Here is an 18,863-nt window from a genome sequence, read left to right on the forward strand (position 1 = left end):
AACTCTCTTAAAAGAACCTATAGACTATATGATGACCTTGCCGTTCCTTAATGGCGGTATAAATACTACAGAATAATGGGACAATTCTATGTGAATACACAAAAGTTATAAGCAACTCTCACCCCTAAAACAGGAGGGCAAAGGAAAGAATGGAACAGGACAATGACTGTGTTCCTTCTGTGTCTAGTGCTCCAACTTGGCATGATACAAGTAAGTGGGGGCATTGCTAGGTACTTATAAGTGTCTGCATGCAGTGCTGTGTTATCAGTGTCATGGCTGTACACCCCTTCTCCACCAGTAAATCTATTACCAGGTTTGCTCTGAAGTGTGGTTGTTGCCACCCCTCATGATTACGCTTTGACTTAATGTAGAGAATTTAACTAAACCTAGTGTAAACTTGCATGCAGTCAAATTATATACTGGGAAAGCTGGCCATGGATAGGATACACCTGTGTTGGAGCACTCAAAAGGGCACAATAGAGTACAGACACTTTTCTTATAAGCAAAGCTGAGTTTTATTGAAGAATAGAGATTTAGAAGTGAAAGGCAGGGGTTAGCGCCTCAGCAGATTTGCTGATGGTGATTTTCTCTTCCGCGGTTAATGTTCTGAGAATGGCATAGAGTTGCCTCTAACACACATTTACAGGTCAGCACTCAGGGACAGGGGAGACAGTTGCAAGCACTAGGAAGTGGGAGAGAGAGAGAGAGAGAGAGAGAGAGGGAGGAAACAAGAGAGGGAGAGATAATGTGGGAATAGATAAATAGTTCTATACAACCTGTCTTGCAGTTTTGCTGTGCTGGAGCAATGAGATGGGAGATTTGACTGGCAAGCAGAAATCCCGGGCAGCTAGGTTCTCGGCTTGCAAGGAATTGAGGGGCCCCAGCATAGTGATTTCTCTGGGTGAATCCTGAATCTGAACTGTACAAAGTACTAACTCCAAGAGGGTTTTTAAAATAACTTCAAAGTCGCCTGAGGGCATGATACCAGGTGCACCCACTGCTCTGTGAATGGGAAAATACTTAGACAGAAAGTGTAGCCGGGCTGTGTAATCTTCTTAAAACAAGAAGGCTGAATAAGTGATCTCCCAAGGGAGACAATCTGGAGGGGGAAGGTGGACAGTGATTTTCAGCTTGACTCGCTTGATTACATCTAAAAGTCTTATCTGTGGGAGCAAATTTGTCCTTGGTTTCTTGACTTGATCTGGTGTTTTGTCATTAAGAGAGAGAAACTGCATTCCAGTCTCAGTACTTTGATGCTTGGTCTGTTCCAGCACTTTCTGTGCATGCTTAGTTAGGGCAGTGGCTATCAGAGTGGTATCTCATAGTCCCTTATGATCACACTAATGACTTGGGGGCACTAAGAAGAAGCTGGCACAAATGACTTATTTCCTTGCCTTGAACCAGAGGAAACTGGTTCCTTGTCAATAGAAACTGTTATACAGCCAAGATTCAATCTGAGGTGCAATGGGAACAGGCAAGTATAGCCACAGGGATCACAAGACAAAGTTGGGATTCTGTATACCGTCCACCCCATTGTCCAACAATCTCCCTGCCTGAGCTGCTTGAAGTGGTCTCGGATGTGGCATTGAGGACCCTGAGGCTGTTAGTCCTGGAGGTCTTTAATGTCCACACTGAGGCTACGTTGTCTAGTGCAGGTTTCATTAACACTTGGGACTTCATGTCCTTCATGACAATCATGGGCTTGTCTTACCTGTTTTCTAGTCCCACATATGTGGCAGGCCATATGCTCAACTTGGTCATCAGTGGTCAGTGGTGCTCTGGGTATAGTCCAGACCTTAATACTTAATACTGTTGGCAACCTATATAAAATTGCATTATAATTGTAATATCTGTTACAGACCAATATTAAATTAAGAAAGTAGTATTATTATAATATAGAATATATTTTAATTGATGGAATTAAGCATCAGTATTTGCAACAATACATTTAGTATGAAATTGAACTAATATATCTGAATCGTAAGTAACAATGTTTAATTACTATTCAGCTTCACTGATTCTTGTAAGCAACAATAGGGTGTATAACACAGTACTGCACTGTAGTGATTAAAGTTATGGATTAATGAAATAAAAGAAATCCATTGGATTGCATTCTAATCTAAGTATGTACAGCTACGCAATTCAGTGCAGTTGAAGCCACTTTGGAAACACTTACACCCTTCTTTGTGGTCAGCGTTGCATGTATATTTCATAAGCTCCTTGCAGCATTCCGCAACAGGTGTAAGTGTTGTCCAAAGGATTTTCCATGTACTTTGCTCTTTTGTCCATCTTCATATAGCAGAACTTGCTATGTTGGTTTGCAAATAGTAGTTTGGCCCCATATTATTCCTGCCTGGTACTCAGCCCACTTTGAGTGCAGTAAGGGGGCATCCTGGGTCGGCACAATATCAAAATAGGATTTTTGTTTCCTTGCAAACAGTTCAGTCTTGCATCATTCTCATGCACACCTGTACTACCTCTGTCATACATGATTACCAGAAATCTCTCCAAGATGTTGAGATCCTGGTTTTCAATCACTGCTGGGCATTGACTCAGTTTTGTAAACACACTTGACACATCATCAAATACATTCCATGCACACTTTTTGCCTTTCTCACAAAATGATGGTATGGTATCACACACAGTGCATGGGGGAAAGAAGGGTGATCCACAAAAAATTTCCAGACCCTAATGATTCTGCAGTTTTGTGGACAGGAGTCCAACAGTGCTTTGCATCTCTTCCAAAAGAAACCCAAATGGTCTGAAGACCATGCTTCTTCAGTGATGACAGAACTGTTATGGCAGTGAAATGCTTTGATCAAAACATCCTTGCAACCCCATATTACTGCATCCAATGACATCATGTCTCTTAAGTGAATGTGGAGCCAATGGGAATTGTTGGAATTGTTGTTAGCAACCACCGCCACCACCCCCAACAAAAACCAGAATCAGTTCAGATAATGTTTCACAGTACAGTACAAGGTTTGCTTCTCTAAATGTTTGAATAAAGAGTGAGGATGGTCAGTTTCATCAAAAGTTTTGTAAGGTACCAGAGGTGAAATTGTGGACTTTCAGATTTATGCTTCTCACACCAAAGTCCATGACACAGCCTTCAGAAAGGTTCGCTCCTTCAGTGCAATCCTGATTGTATGCTCTGTCCAGAGGTTTATACAAACTGTGATCTGATGTGCTTGTCGTGTTTCTGTTATGTTTGAGGCTGTCAAAAACAAATCTGCAGTACCAGATGATCTTATGCCTGCTTTGACAAGGGCTGCAGCCCAACCACTGTCTTACAGCAAATTTCCAACTGATCTCAATGCACCATTTCAATATGTAACCTTCCAAACATTATTACAGATTTGTCCTCTCCATATATGATTCCATTGCCACTGGATTTGTTTGGCAACAGCAAAGAGCAGTTAGCAGCCATAACAGGTATTTGCCCCGAGTTTAGGAGTTCAACTGTCTCCCATATCTTGTTCAAAACATGCTTTGCAATATCAACTGGATGGGCCTGTTCACATATCAGAGGAAGCAGTGATATGATGCTGATTTCAAAATGCTGACTTCTCTGTGCTGCACGGGGGAGCTGATCAGGTGAGGCAGGCAACCTTGTCCACCGCTTCCACAAGGCTTATCTTCTGGAGCCATCCTGTCTCCATATGTAGGATGTCCTTGAAGAGTGATGGGCCAGGTAACATTACAGGACATGCAGATACCACTTTAGGAGGAGTTGGCGCATACTTCGAAAAGTAAGCTGGTTAAACTATTCAGGCAATTCAGAAACCTTCTTTACACTGCAAACTAAAGTTACTTTGAGGCTATTCACATGCACGTGCAAAACTGGGCTAAGGAAGCCCAGCCCAGTTTTGCACACGCGTGTGTACCAACAGGATTGGGCCCGGTCCCAGCAGCACCACAGCAGCAAACCCACCTATTAAGATGCCCTTTAAAACGAGGTAAAGGGAGTGAGTGCTCCCTCGACCTCATTTTTATGATCGTCTGTCAACCATAGCTGCAAGCGGCCACAGTTAGCAGACTTGGAAAGGGCGGGGGGGCATCCCCATGCTCACACGGTACATTATTGGAGCTTTAGGGAGCAGGGCAACGTGGGGCAATGCGTCCCAGCACCCCGACCCTTGGAGCAGCCGGCAGCAGCCAGTGCTCATCTGGGTGGGCAATCCGCCCGCCCAGGGAAGGTGGAATGATCCTCCCTGCAAACTCTGTAGCCCTTTCTCACTGCTTGTGAGAAAGGGCTCAATAAGCGGTTTTCTCAGTTGAAATACAGTTCTGGTATCATGGAAAGATGATGTGGCAGTAGTTACTGTAGGAATATTGTCCATGGTAGCCTTTTCTCCTCAATACTGGTGGGCACACAACCCCATCTTCCACATATTTAGCTATAACAACTTCTCCAAGTTCAGCAGATACTATTTCTAGAATCCTATCATATGAAATGCAGGTTCTATGTTCATCAAGATGTTCCACTAAATCTCTTTTCTTAGTCTTGTCATACACAGATAATCCCATGTATACAGGAACTGCAGTTTCTTAATTTTTGGAGTGCCTCTTCGTTGATGCTCTTGCAGAGCAATTGTATTGCAAGAGTTGTGCCATGGCATAATCAGATTTGGATGTTACATGATTAAGGTGTGACTGAATATCTAGCCCACAATGGCGGATTACCGCAGAGGCAATGTAGGGGTTGCTTCGGGACATGCCACTCATTTGAGAGGGAGGAAGGGAGCTGGAAGGAGCTCTCCCTTGCTCCAATGCCTCCACAGCTGCCTTTCTTAAGGTAAAATGGGGGAACTTCCCCCCCATTGGGGTACCCTCCCAGATACCCCATTCTGCTGCTCAGTGCATTTGAATATTGGGGGGGGGACTTGCCTCGCGTCCCCCGGTGCTCACCGCAGCCACCACTGTGCAGCCTTCACCGCTGCGGTGGCATTTAGTAGTAAAAGGGGGGGCCTCCTCCTCGCCACCTCTACCCTCCTTTCTGCAGTGGGGGCGGAAAATCCTTGGCCACCTACGGGTGGCAAAAGGCTTAATCCGCCCCTGCTGGCCCATGTTCGAACATGCAAACAAACTGAAGAAGTGATGATGGCACAGCCACTTCCACACTTCCTGCTTGAAGTGTATCACAGCATTTTGATTTGTTTTCCAGCATCTATCAGCATAATGTTTCAGCTGCTTTGGTCAAGTGAATAGCTTTAATATATGCATCTTCAATATATTCACAGGGCAAAGCCCACATCCTTCCTGAAAGCCATAACTACATCCCTTCCTTTCTTATGAACGTCTCGCTGAGGTAAGTTCCAGCAGCTGGTTTTTTAGTCTTGTTGGATTTACACTTGGCTCTTTCACTCCTAGCTGCATACGTCATTTCTGATGGGGCTTAGATAGTTCTGCAGCCCTGAAGGTAACTGGAATACCATTTTTACATTTAGCTGCTATATAGGGGTGTGCGAGCTGGCTCAATTCAAGATGGGCCCAACATCCAGCCGGCCCAGTTCGAACCGAGCCAGCTCAGAGCACTACTGGTGAAGTGAGGATTCCCCTTTACTATACCAGTAAAAGGGAGGGCAGGGGCAGGGGCTTCTCTATATCTAGAGGGGCTGGAGGGGAGTAATTTAGTACTTACAGTGCAAGCCGTGGTGGTTGGGGGGGGCAGTGGGAGTGCCCCCCCCACCAGCCTCCCCCAGAGTAACCCGAGCCAACGGTGGCCCGGTTCAGACCTCTGCACATGCACAGGGGCTATTTTAGTGGCATCCACACATGCACAGAGACTATTTGTGTGACCATTTGTGATCATGCAAATGGCCTTTGCACATGTGTGGAGGTCACTAAATGCCCCCTGCACATGCACAGAGGACTGAACTGGGCCGATGCCAGCCCGGGCAACTCCAGCCACTACTCCCACAGCCGCTACAGCCACAGCTTGCACTGTAAGCACTACGTTACTCCCCTCCTGCCCCCTATAGCTTTAGGGAAGCCCCCGCCCCTTTATTGGTTAAGGGGAATTCTCACCAGATTCCCCTTTACCAGTAGAGCTCTGAGTTGGTTTGAGCCGGTTTAGTGGTTGAACCAGACTGAGTCCAGTTCGATCAGTGCCCAAACCAAGCTGGGCTGGGTTGCTTTGAATCTGGCCCAGATTTGAACTGAACCAGCCTGGCTGGTTTTGTGCACATTCCTACTAATATACTAATATGATCCTTTCTGTCCATTAAGATTTGCAAGATGAGAAGGCAAAGGTAGACCCTTTCGTCTTCTCTAGAGTCACCAGCCAGTCTTCCAGCCTACGTAGAACTATTAGCCATTCATAAAGATGTCTGTAATGCTCAGTGATGCACATATAGATCATTTTTGTGGACCTAAGTTACCTGCTAACTGGGCAAAGAGGCACCTTTTACTGTGGTGTTTCTCTTGATTTAGCAGGGGTAAAGTAACTGGCCCTATACACCCCCAGCACAGTACCCCTCCAGTGGCTGTGGCTGGTGTCTATCTTGTGTTTCTTTTTAGAATGTGAGCCCTTTGGGGACAGGGTTCCATCTTATTTATTTATTATTTCTCTGTGTAAACCACCCTGAGCCATTTTTGGAAGGGCGGTATAGAAATCAAATTATTAATAATAATAATAATAATAATAATAATAATAATAATAATTTTCTTTTTATGAGTTTTGAGTTCTGAAAAGGGAAATTATCAAGTAATGTGTATTATCAAGTAATGTGTATTACTTGTAACACTCTTCTTATGAAGTGCCACAGGCTTGCACAAGGTAAAAAACAGTAGAATAGCATCCAACAGTTCTACTGCCCAAAGCATCTCGCAGGGCTGCTCAATTTTGGCCCTCCTGCAGATGTTGGCCTACAATTCCCATAATCCCTGGCTATTGGCCACTATGGCTGGGGATTATGGGAGTTATAGTCCAAAAACAGCTGGGGGGGCCTAAGTTGAGCAGGCCTGATCCAAAGTCAGAATCTAAATATATCCAGCAATGTGGTTTGGAATGATATGCACTAAATCAATGTCCCTATAGAGATTCAGTTTTTAGAAAACATTTTTCTGCACTGAAGTAAGTCTGGCAAGTCTCATTGCAAATGAAGTTAAAATTTAAAGGGTGACGTACTGCGAAACAATTGCTGTGTGTTACAGGTCAAGTTATCTGTGGGGAGGAAAAGATTGAGATTTGACCACATGTTTACCATATGAATGAGCTTCTGGATCTTTCCATTCAATCATTAAATACAGCAATACAGTTATTATGAAGGCTGTTACCTTGGTAAAATCAATCTCTGCTCATTGAGGGGATGAAATACTGTATTTGAGTGCATCTAGTCCTTCTAGTGCACATGGGCAGTGTATTTATTTGTGTTTATGCCCGAACACATGCTACTTTTAACTTATTTTTGAATGTTTATGCTTAGATTCTGTAGTATTTTCAGCTTGTCAGTGTGGTGTAGTGCTTAGAGTGCTGGACTAGGACCGGAGAGACCCGAGTTCAAATCACCATTCAGCCATAATACTAGCTGGGTGACTGTGGGCCAGTCACTTCTCTCTCAGCCTAGCCTACTTCACAGGGTTGTTGTGAAAGAGAAACTTAAGTATGTAGTACACTGCTCTGGGCTCCTTGAAGGAAGAGCGGGATATAAATGTAATAATAATAATAATAAAAATAGTGATTTATTGATAATACCCCATTGATCAATCCACATGACTGATAGAGAACCAGCACAGGAAGAAAGTTCTTTAAGGGTTCAGTTCCCTTCTGGCAACATTGAGGGTACAGAGAAACTTGCCTTTTTGTGAGAAATACTTTTCACATGCCTCTGAATAGCAGGTGATAGAGACAAACAAAGGGGGATAGGATCATCTTTATGCCCTTCCTAAGATGTTCCAGTAGCTTGATGGTCACTGCTGGGGGGGAAAGAATGGCAACTATTGGTCCAGTCCAGCAAGGCAGTTCTGATATTCTTACAGGCTTTTTGAGCTATGCATCCACCTAGGAGCATGAAGGGGTGCTATCTGGGTTTTTTCCTTGTAAGTGGCTTTGCTTAACCTGCTGGTGTCTCAGTTAACACTGACCTGCACACAATGTTCTTAGAAGGCCAATAAAAACTGGTGCCTGAGCCTATAAACAGCCTTTAAAACACCAATTCCTACATTTTACAGATGGTTCATTATTCACAATCTTTCATCTGAATATTATCTTGTAGAACACAACTTTCCACGATTGAAGGGTGTGAGGGATCCAGCATGTAAGAATTAGAAATTATGTCTTCTTCCCATAAATTAGTAGTGTGCATGGAGTACTGCAGAAGCAATGGTGTACCTAATTAACAATGTGTGTGCTGAAAGCTGAAATTCTCACAAAGCCAAAAAAGGAAAAAAGAAAGAAAAGAAGAACAAAAAAATACAGTATGGGGTTTATTTAATTGCAAATTGTGCCACAATATACATGAGAGGTGGGATTCATCCTCTATTTGGTGGAAAGACTTTGCAGCGCTGTAGTACTGAGAAACTCTTTTTAAATTGGATAATAGGGGGGAATTGAGTGATCAAAATGATCACCATTTTTAGTATCCAAGTTTATTATGTAAGAAGGTTGTTCTCACAATCATTTTTGACGGGTGGGGAGGGCAAGATCGAGCTTACCTTTCCCGCCAGACAATTCCACTGTGTGTGTGTGATGTACGGATGGCTCTCACACAGTGATGGCGCAGGGGTTACTCTATGCTTTCCTGGGATCTACCCTCAGTAGAGAGATTGCTCTGATCCCAATTTAGGAACACGCCATTCCTTCGAGGTAGGCTGCCACCAGTTGAAGACTGATCTAAAGCCACTGACCAGGCTCAGACACAGCTTCAACAACCTAGAACTTTCTGGCTTGGGACTTGCAGGCACTTTACAGCAGACACTGTCTGCACAACTTACCAACATAGAGCTCATTCTCCTACCTATGATGCTACAGCAGTTATCTAAGTTAATTTCTACCATTTTGCTGTATGGGCCAGCCCTAGAGTTTTTGGCACCCTAGGTGAAGTTTGACTCCCCCAACTGAGAAGTGCTGAGACCCAGCTTTAACTGGAGCTCATTTGCCAGGCTGAATGACCAGCCCACATGAATGACCGGTGAATGACTAGCTGGTTTGGGGATACAGTGGAAGAGGGAAAAGAACTGAGCAGCATGGAGCCCAACCGATGCCCACCTTTCCTCTACTGCTGCCACCTCCCTCCCCTCAACAGTGCAGGCCCTGAGATCCTCAGGGCCAATCAATCTCTCTGTCTCCTTGAAAGCCTGTGCCCCTCTCCCCAAGAGCTGGTGCTCTAGCCCAGTGGTTCTCAACCTGTGGTCCTCCAGATGTTGCTGAACTATGACTCCCATAATCCCCAGCGACAATAAATCGTGGCTGGGGTTGATGGTGTTGTGGCTGGGGTTGATGGCTGGGGTTGATGGTTGTAATTCAGCAGCATCAGGAGGACCACAGGTTGGGAACCCTCGCCCTAGGCGATCATCTTCATCTACCTTGTCCTGCTTGCTGTGGAATGCTGAGATACATGTCGATGGGCAAAGACAGTGTGGTGGAAGTTTTGACACACAGTTGCCTGCCCTGAAAACCTCAGAGCCACTCACAACAGTAGTAAAAGCCAGAACATGTGGGTTTGTCAGTCCAGCCTTAATGAGTGTTGATCTGCTACATATTTGTATGTATGGTCTTACCTTCTGCTTGTTCCTGCATTCTTGATTTGATAGTTTGACATTCAAATAGAAGTTAGGACATGACCCTTAATGAAGCATGCCATGTTTTTGTTTTTGTTTTGCCCCTGGAAGGTCCCAGCATTTACACTGCAAACATGATTGTGCAGGCTCTGATGTCACAATTGTCAATTGTATACAGCATAGATTGTGAGGAGCAGCTGGGGACTAGTGCAATAATACAGGCATTTTGGTGCCTGTGTACCAGAAGGATTGGGTATGCATTCAAAACATATCTGCATTCAAACCAACCTGCAGTTGTTTCACCCTGGGGTTCTACTTCCCTGAGAGCTCTTAGCGCAAGTGGTCGTGGTTCTTATTCTACAGCCCATGGTAAGAATGGCCCACCTGACAGGCTAGATTCCATATTATATGGCAAAAGAAGAAGGTGTGGTGCAGCTGCTGGAGCAAAATACTTCAGAAATGTTCTCTGCACTTTTTGAACTGTCCCCAAACATCCATTTCCTTTAGTGACTGACATCTGAGTGACTAACTTGGCAGGTTGCTTTTTCACTGGAAGGGAAAGAAAATGTTACTGTGTAGGCTCCCTTCCCCAACTCACAGCAATTCAATAACGTAGAAGTGTTTGTGAAGAGAACATGGGACTTTTGCAAGAAAAGGTGGCTGACAAAATTTGTGCGAATTGTGTTACAGAATGTAAGCCCATTGGAAATAATGGGCTTACTCTTGTGTGACACAATTTGTGTGCAACCTTTGCAGACTGCACAAAAGCAATGTCACTAGGCTGACTTACTCTTGTCAGCCAGTAAATTTAATATTATTTATTTTGAGAGAAGAAATGGTGTTCAGAGGTCGTGAAAATTAGAGATGTGCACAAAATGAATTTTTTATTCCTTTAGAATTTGATTCAAATTCTGAAAATGCATTTCAAATTCAAATCAAATTCAAATCTGGTCCAAATATTTAATTTGAATTTGAATTGTTTGACCCAATTTTGGCATTTTAAAAAAACCAATCAGGGGGCCTGAATGGTTTTTTAAAGCTGCCAAACGTCTCTCAAATAGGGGCAGTTCAATTCAAATTCGAATCAATTTGAGAGCCGTTTGGCTCTCAGAGGGGGATTTGATTTGAATTTGAATCACTTGAATAACCCAGATTCAAGCTGAATAAACGAAAATGTATTTTCTGTCTTTGGAGAAGCAAAGCCATGCAAATGTTGAAAGTGCCACCATTAGCAACCTATTGAATTTGAGTTTGAAGAAATAACTATGAGGAAAGTAGGGAATGCTTGCTAACCAATTCCTCCTCATTGTCACACATTCCAAAGCTGATAGTAAAGCCATTATATCTCACAGTTTTTGTCTAAATACAATGTCTGGGATAGAAGTGCTGTTGATTGCACATCATGAGCACGATCTAGGGAAAATTAGGCTCATTTCAGTCTCATTGAAATCAATGGGTATCTATATTATTAATTCCTATAGATGGACCAGGGGGATGCGCAGGGATGTGGCAAGCCACGCCCCCCTGAAGCTGTGACCAATGGCAGGCCCAGAGGGGGAGACCACTGGCTGGGAGGAGGAGGCGGCAACAGCAAGAAAAAATGGCAGCAGCAATGAGGTGGGTGGAGGTGGGAGGAGGAGGTGGGAGGCGGTGGGGAGAAATAATGGCTGTGGTTGGCGGTGGCGGCAGCTGGCGGCCCCACAAGGGAGCCCGGTGGTGGCGGCGGTGGTGTGCCCTGGCAGAGGAGGCAGGCGAAAATGGCGGGGAGGGAGCCCATTGGGGAGAGAAAGCGCTGCTAGGGGGCGGGGAGGGAAAGCTCCCGGTGGTGGGAGGAGGACGGGGACCTCCGGAACAACGGGGAATGGACTAGGGCGGAAGGGAGGGGGGAAGCGGCAGAGAATGGACTGAGGAAGGACGGGGAACGGACTAGGGCGGAAGAGAGGGGGGAAGTGGCGGGGAGAGAAAGCGGTGGAGCCCTGCTGGGCAGAGACAAACTAGCAGTGCAGATGCTATGCGCCGGGTCTGCTAGTTAAGGAATTAAATCATGTTGATGTCTGTGGAATTTCTTTAAATTCCTCCAAAGACTCAAATGTAGGAGAGTCGTAGATTTTCCTAATATTGGCTGACATTGTGACTAAATTTACTCAGGCAAGCCTTGTCAAAATTAAAAGGACAAGCTAGGAATGCCTAACATGTCCTTTTAATTTTAATGAGACTTCCTCAAGGAAATGTAGTTAGTATGTCAGATGGTAGTAAGTAAATTTAGTCAGTAAATCACCCCAAACAGTGCTTGGAAACCCAGTAAGTGTAGTCATTGTGAACCCAAGTCCCCTTTGCACCAGTTTAAAGCAAGCTGCTGTGAGCTGCATTTTGGAAACATATTGCTGAATAAAAATAATATACCATCACATCTCATTTCTGCTGCCAGATTTTCTTCACTGGTGACTAAGGAGTCTATTGACTCTTTCCGCAAAAAATGTTACATGAGGATGTTCACCCCCCACATTTTGAACATTCTAGCTGTACTTTTCAAGACAGCATGACAACAGCCAAAACAGAAATCAGCCTTTTCAGTAAATAAACGTAGATTATCCACAATGTTCAACATCAGACAACATCACAGGGAGTGCAGACGGATGAGTCACTAGACAACTTGAGACACACAGCTAGAAAGCCACCTACAAAAGTATCCAGATTTTCATCCAAAGCAGAGTTCTGCAAATAAAAGGAAGTTATGAAGCAAAAGGCACATAGTAAGACAAAACCAAAAAAAAGTATCCCTTTTTGAGAGCTGGTATAATTAAGGCTGAGTCAAAGGTTCTCTGAGGAGATTTGGATCACATTTGGATGGTGAGGGAGGGGAGTAATAATTATAATTTCTATTTTTCATCCAGTGGGGAAAACAGATTACTTTTGTTGAATTAACACTTAAAAATGTTATTTCCTTCTACTTATGATTTCTGGTTTGTGGGTTCTTTAAGAAGCTGCATTTTTAACCTTTTCTCAAGTGTAGTCATTTCCAAAGGTTGAATGCAGAAAAAGATTCATTCACATTGAATCTATGGCACCAGAAAAATCTTGAGAGTTCATTGTAATAGTCATGTCATGTTTATGCTGAACTTCATGTTTCAGATTCCTTGCTATCTTGAGAATTATTCCAAAAATACTAGGGGAGGATTAGAATCAAAGGTGAGAAGAAGTAGCATCTGAGGGGACAAGCTCTGCCTGTCTTATTAAACCTTCCCAAACAGAAACATATCTCATATTAGTGCTCTGAACTCACACATACAGTATTTATTCAGAAATATTTCATTTTATTAAGATTTACATCCAACTAAGTATGTTCAAGTTTGCAGGAATTGATTACGGTAGGATTGTGGGCCTACTCATGGCATAATGATCAGACAAGGTAAGGGTGGAGAGGCCCAGGCACTCACTGTCTTGGAAATTAGAGGAGAAACAGAACTGAAGCACATTGGCTTGCTGATTTGCCAGTGGATCCACACCCAATGGAAAACAGTCCCATAGGCCACCAAATGCTCCAGTGTATCTGTGAGGAATAGATCTTTTTGAAGGGGGGAAACTGAATGGGAGAAAAGTTGCTCATGTCTGAAGATTCCATTAAGATTCTAAGAAGCCTTGGAAGGATTTTCTGTGACAGAATTCAGTTGATGCCCTGGTGGAGAACTAGAACAGCAAATTTACTAGGGCAGTAGACGTGATCACTCCTAAGTATCCTTTCCAGCCAACTTCAGAATTGGCTGTTTGGCATACAGAAGAACTATGGGAGCTGAAGCAGCAAGGTAGACAACTGGAGCACAGGTGGAGAAAGATACAATTTGAATCCGACAGGTTACAACATGGAGCACATTTGAAGACCTACTGTATGCCCAGGCAATATATGCAGCAAAGAAGCGATTCTTTTCTGCCCATATTGCATCCACAAGCTCATGTCCAGTGGAACTGATTAGGGTTGTGAGAGGGCTAGTACATGCCCCACCTCCCTTGATGGTTTGATTTTGAACCATAAGTTACCTACACATCAGTTACCTGCTGTGACATTTTAAATGAGTTCTTTGTGGATAAAATCTCTTGTATTCAGGTCTACTTAGACTCAGACCCCACAATTATTGCAGAGTCTAATGCGGAGGTGTCCACCAACTCCTCTTATGTGATCATGCTGAATCAGTTTCAATTTGTGACTCCTGATGGTGTGGGCAAGCTGCTTGGAATGGTGCTGCCTACCACCTGTTCTCTTGACCCTTGTCCGGCATGCTTTATACTATCTAGCAGGGGGGTTGTTGTAAGTAGGGATGTGCAGGGAACTGGATGGGGGAAGTTCAAAGGTGGGGAGGGGGTTATTCTCTTAAATAACCCTCTCTTAAGTAAGAGGTTTAAACATCTCTCTTAAATAAGATGCTTTTTGACATCTACATGAAACTGCTGAGAGAGATCATCAGGAGATTTGGTGCAGGGTGTTATCAGTATGCTGATGACACCCAAATCTATTTCTCCATGTCAGCATCAGCGGGAGAAGGCATAATCTCCCTAAATGCCTGCCTGGAGGCGATGCTGGGCTGAATGAAGAATAACAAACAGACTGAATCTAGATAAGATGGAGGTACTTATTGTTCAGGATTGGAACTCAGGAAACAATTCTGATCTGCCGGTTCTGGATGGGGCACACTTCCCCAGAAGGAATAGGTACTCAGTCTGGGAGTGCTTCTGGATCCAAGCCTCTCTCTGGTGTCTCAGGTTGAGGCAGTGGCCAGAGGTACTTTCTATCAGCTGATATGCCAGCTGCATCCGTTTCTTGAGATAAACATCATCAGAACAGTGGTACATATGCTGCTAACCTCCAGACTTGACTACTGCAGTGCACTCTATGTAGGTATGTAGTCCGGAAACTGTAGTTGGTACATAATGTGGTAGCCAGGTTGGTCTCTAGGTAATCTTGGAGAGACTATATTACTTCTATATTAAAAGAACTATTATTATTATCATTTTACATTTTATATCCCGCTCTTCCTCCAAGGAGCCCAGAGCGGTGTACTACATACTTAGGTTTCTCCTCACAACAACCCTGTGAAGTAGGTTAGGCTGAGAGAAGTGACTGGCCCAGAGTCACCCAGCTAGTATCATGGCGGTATGGGGATTTGAACTCAGGTCTCCCCGGTCCTAGTCCAGCACTCTAACCACTACACCACGCTGGTTCTACACTGGCTACCAATAAGTTTCCAGGCAAAATACAAGGTGATGGTTATAACCTATAAAGCCCTAAATAGCTTAGGCCCTGGGTATTTAAGAGAATGTCTTCTTCACCATTAGCCCCATTGCCTATTGAGATCACCGGAGAGGTTTGTCTGCAGTTGTCACCAGCTCGTCTGGTGGCTACAGAGGGATGGACCTTCTTTGTTGCCACCCCGACAAATGCACTCTGGAATGCACTCCCTGCTGAAGTAAGAGCCTCCCCATCTCTGACAACTTTTTAAAAGTTCACCCAAGCTTTTTAAGTAGACTTGTGGTTTTAAATTGTTTTAAGGTTTTCATTTCTGCTTTAATTTGTTTTATGTTGTTGTTACCACCCAGAGACGGAAGTTCGGGGCAGTGTACAAATATAATAAATAAATAAATCATACATACATATAGGGGTGTTCACAAAACTGGTTTTTGCTATTTCGTTTGAATTTGAACTGGACTCAAACTGGGCCCCCCGCTTTGAGTACTGGATCCATTGAACTGGCCACTGGTCTGGTTTGAATTCGAAATGGGGTCAAAGTGGTTCTGCCATAGGGAATAATGGGAATTCAAACTGCCCCATTTCCCCTTATGGGTAGTGCCTAGCGTCACCAAAATGGATTCGGTGGTACATCATGATGGGTGCTATCTACCACCCAACCTGCAAAGCAATCGAGCAATTCAGTAATATTAGATGAATTTTTGAATTTTTCGGAGTCGTCAGTAGATCAACCCTTGACCTATTTACCCTGGGGAAAAAATCATTAAAACCTGCCTGATTGCTTTGTGGGTTGAGAGGTAGATAGCACCCATCACGACATACCACCCAACCCATTTTGGTCCCTAGGCACTACCCATAAGGGAATAATGGGCTAGTTTGAATTCTGACACCTAATATTCCCTGTGGCAGAACCAAACAGCACTGCAAGTTCACACACATTACTATTTTTTAAAAGGGATTCTCCCACAGAACATGGTGCAAAGCAGACCAATAAAGAATCAGTGACCCAGATTCTGTGCCAGCCACACAGTGCCAGGTGTCCTGCCCAGTGCCTGCCAATGCATCATTGCCACCACAATTTGCTCTGCAGACGCACAGTATTATTCCATAGCAACAGCAGCAGTGGCACCCTTTTGACAAAAGAACAGCCCTGCTGGTTCAGGCCCAAGGCCTAGCAGCATCCTGTTTCACACAGTGGCCCACCAGGTGCCCCTGACTCTTAGTGTACGTCATCTAGAATGTAGAATACACAGAGTCAGCTCACCAGCCTACAGTCCAAAGCGTATTGCGAGAACAGATAGACACATATAATGGAGCAAATCTCGCCCTAAAAATCAACAGCTGACAGAGATTTTGCCACAACACCAGACTGAAGCTCAAGTCTCAGGAAGGAAGGGCAGGCAAGGCAACCAAGTTCTTCTGCCTTTACTCATCTGAGATCCAGAAAAAGCCAGCATATTTAATTCTGTGCGTGCATGCTGAGACAGAAAAATAAAACCAAATGAGAAGTCTTCTTTCTTCTCTTTGTGTCTGCAGTGTAAGTTGGCCTCAGGTTGGGCTGGGCCCTGACTGACAGCCTGCAGGCTGATACACGTCAGGGAACCAGTCTGGACTCATCATGGGCCAGTGTGTGTGTGTGCGTGTGTGCATGCATGTATGTCTGGCTGTGCTGCAGAAGCAACCAACCAACAACCAACCAACAACATTTTAAAGCCACTGCCAGCCAAAAAGCCACTTATGCTCCATCACTACCTCTGAAGGATGCTGGCCAGGGGCACCAGTCCATCATCACCAGCCTGGTGGTGGTGTGCATGCGTTTCTGCATGTGTCAGCAGCTCTAATGGGCAGACTGTGACACATTCGGGCTGGCCCGAGTGAACTGGTGTTGCAGTGTGTGGGGGTGACCATGAGTCACCCTCCACATCCAGCTTGGGATAACCCATCAGTGGGAGGTTGGCTTTCAGAAAGACCAGCTGCTCCACCAAGCCAGCATCCAAGTGCGAGCAATGGGATGTCACCACCACATCCCCAGCCATGGAGAACACCCTCTTACTCTGGAGACTGGTTGGGGGGCAGGAGAGGCGCTGTCCAGCAACCACTGCCAAGCCGGCCAGACTTGGCAATGGCAACACATGGCCCAAAACTGGATGAGATCCCTCTCAGGGCTCGCCACCACTGGGTCCTGCAGATACTGCAGAACATTCTGCTCAGAACCAGTGCAGGTCCCAGTCGGCACCTCCCACACCCCACCAAGGTACCCCCACTTGAACCATAGGGTGGAACGAATGGGTGGATGCACTGGCTGCGTTGATGCTAGGAAGCCAGGGACACCATGCTCGCCAGGAGTGGCAGCCTTGCCCTTCATGGCTGCAGCCGGAGAGGAAGTAAGCCCCTATTAATTTGTGCTTAAAAGGTGCCTCTCGCTGCCGCCCCCTGGTGGTGCTCGCACCAGCAGCTCCTGTGTTGGAGCATGTATAAAATGAGGATCGAGCCAGCATCCTGGGGGTGGGGCCTGAGTTGTTGTTCCCTGAGTGGAAGAACTTTTATTTGCAGAATAGGGGTGGGGGTAGGGTTAGTGATTTGTGCTGATCCTCCTTCCTGCTGCAACCCATCCCCCATGCGCTCTTGTTCTCAATAATCTCCTACTCCTCAGGAACAGATTTTCAGAGGACTGCAGAGGAAAAGGCAAACTGACCAAAATAAAAAAAATCTCCCCATCAGAGTCTTCCATCTGCAGAACAAGAAGTGAGGATATAACCAAATGTGAAGAAGGCTGATAATGTTCTCATTTGATAGGTGGGACAGAAAAACCAAAACAGACAGTGAGAGTATAACTAGTTCAAGACAGTACTATGAATCCAAGGTTGCTGAGAGATTTGAAAGCAGATCTTCTGTGTTCAGAACCAATGTTCTGGGTACAGGACCACATTGGCATTATGCCTTCCATTTCCATAATGCAAACTAGGCAGCAAAATATCCTACAAATTATTTTAGCCCTTCGCAATGTCGCTCCACTCTACATACGACATGTTTTATTTTTCTTACTTGGCTGGCTTTTGGCTACACATCTGACAAGGCTCATAAGCGTAAATTATCCCAGCTGAGCCTGACCATAAGCTTGCACTCAGCAAATTGGCTCCATATTTGTTTCCAATGACAACACACGTGAAGAATGTATGGCTCGTGATAAACCTGCCCATATGGACACAGACTGAACACCCTGTTTGGAAAGGAGCCATTCCTGGAGAGCTGAACTCTAATAAATGGCTACATGTTGTCAGTAGAGCAGCATTCAACACCGAAAAGCTGCCAGCTAACAGGCCTCGGAGTTGGGGACAAAAGATATTAAAGGAACAAGTGGGGACCAGAACAGAATGTTGCAGTACATTCTCCGCCTTTAATAGGACTGCTCCTGTTCAGGGCTCTAGCCAGCTCAGAAGGAGTCTTTTAGTTCCCCCCCCCAGGCTTACAGAGGGGCTCCCAGCCCACTCTGAACCTGTGCCTAAGAAGGAAAGGTGTTTTAAACGCCCCCCCCCCAAAAAATCCTTATTGCATGCACCCCATCCATCCCTAATCCCCACCTCCAACATACTTACTGTAGGATGTTAGGGGTTTGAGCAGGACATTGCGCTCTTTAGAAAACCATGGGAAAGGGTGTCTCCTTCTACTCCCAAATAAAAAGTAGCAGCAAAAACAAGAATGGCTGCCTTTGATGTTAAATGTGAATAGAGAAGTTCCTTCTGCAGACAATAAGATGAGTTACTCTAATATTTCCTTATCTCTATGCCTTCAATGTTCTGAAGGTCCTGTAAGCCCACAGGAGCATTTTTAACCGCCCGCCCTTTTTAGCTTTACAAATAAATATACTTCTGCATATCTAGGGAGCTCCCCAAGTCTGCAA

General features: G+C 44.8%; 1 long non-coding RNA gene across 1 annotated transcript; it reads right to left on the reverse strand.

Moving 5' to 3' along the window:
* Window positions 1-606: 606 nt before the first annotated feature.
* LOC128348702 (uncharacterized) lies at window positions 607-9,825 on the reverse strand. The gene is made up of 3 exons (XR_008318265.1): window positions 9,724-9,825; window positions 1,712-1,820; window positions 607-682 (listed from the first exon to the last, which is right to left on the reverse strand). It is a non-coding gene; the product is annotated as an uncharacterized LOC128348702 (long non-coding RNA).
* Window positions 9,826-18,863: the final 9,038 nt, after the last annotated feature.

Source organism: Hemicordylus capensis, chromosome 1 (genome assembly GCF_027244095.1).
Source record: "Hemicordylus capensis ecotype Gifberg chromosome 1, rHemCap1.1.pri, whole genome shotgun sequence".
NCBI lineage: Eukaryota > Metazoa > Chordata > Lepidosauria > Squamata > Cordylidae > Hemicordylus > Hemicordylus capensis.